At 48.9% G+C, this 850-nt stretch overlaps 1 non-coding gene across 1 annotated transcript; it reads left to right on the forward strand.

Annotated features, from left to right (window-relative positions):
- The first annotated feature begins 333 nt into the window (after positions 1–333).
- Positions 334–437, forward strand: LOC135277089 (U6 spliceosomal RNA). Its single transcript, XR_010344691.1, has one exon. It is a non-coding gene; the product is annotated as a U6 spliceosomal RNA (small nuclear RNA).
- Positions 438–850: the final 413 nt, after the last annotated feature.

Genomic DNA, 850 nt, shown 5'->3' on the forward strand with positions numbered 1-850 from the left:
AACACCAGCTTGTCCTCTCTGCTCTGCCCAAATTGATGACAGCTTTGTTTTTCAGGCCTAAAACCTGCTTCTTCCAATGTGCTCAGCAGCTATTTGCTAATCATCCAGAGTGACCTAGGACAAATTTACATGAGCAGAAGAGCCGCTGGGGAGGGCGCTGCTGGGAAATGCCTCCACAGAGATGCTGATTGTGCTCATGCCATGAAAGGCTCAGATTTTTCTGTTCAGGCCCAAATGTGCAGCACAATCGGTGGGAAAGTTGCAGCAGAGAAAGCAACAAAACAAAAAAACGACTTTTTACTTCCTTAATAAAGGAAGTAAAAGAAGATTTTGGTGCTCACTTGGGCAGCACATATACTAAAATTGGAACTAGACAGAGATCGGCATGGCCTCTCAGCAAAAATGACAGGCAAATTCGTGAAGACTTCAATAAAAAATAAAAAAATATTTCCCAATCTGTGTCTCTTAAAACCCCACAGGATAGAAATGTCCTAAAATAAGAAATTCAATTAGAGGGGAAGTCCCATTATCTGTTCTGGTTTTTTGGGTGTTGTTGTTGTTTCTTAATGGGTCTGTCGGGATTCTCCTGGACCCCCTTCCCAGCCGCTGTGTGGTCCCGGCCTGAGAACACCAAGCCCCCCGACCCTAGACCCACGCCCACCCACCACCCAGCCTCTGTGGTGGTTTCCCAGGATTCACATGGTAATGAAGGCATCCATCTTCTCCCAGACACACACTGGGCCCTCCGACCCTCCCAGAGCCCACACAATGGCCCCCAGTGCCGCAGCCCCACCACCTGTTGGATTTTCCCAGGGAAGGGAGGAAGGGGGTGGAGGAGAAGAGCCGCCCA

Source organism: Aotus nancymaae, unplaced genomic scaffold, assembly GCF_030222135.1.
Source record: "Aotus nancymaae isolate 86718 unplaced genomic scaffold, 86718_ANA_hifiasm-v0.15.2.pri h1tg000029l, whole genome shotgun sequence".
Taxonomy (NCBI): domain Eukaryota; kingdom Metazoa; phylum Chordata; class Mammalia; order Primates; family Aotidae; genus Aotus; species Aotus nancymaae.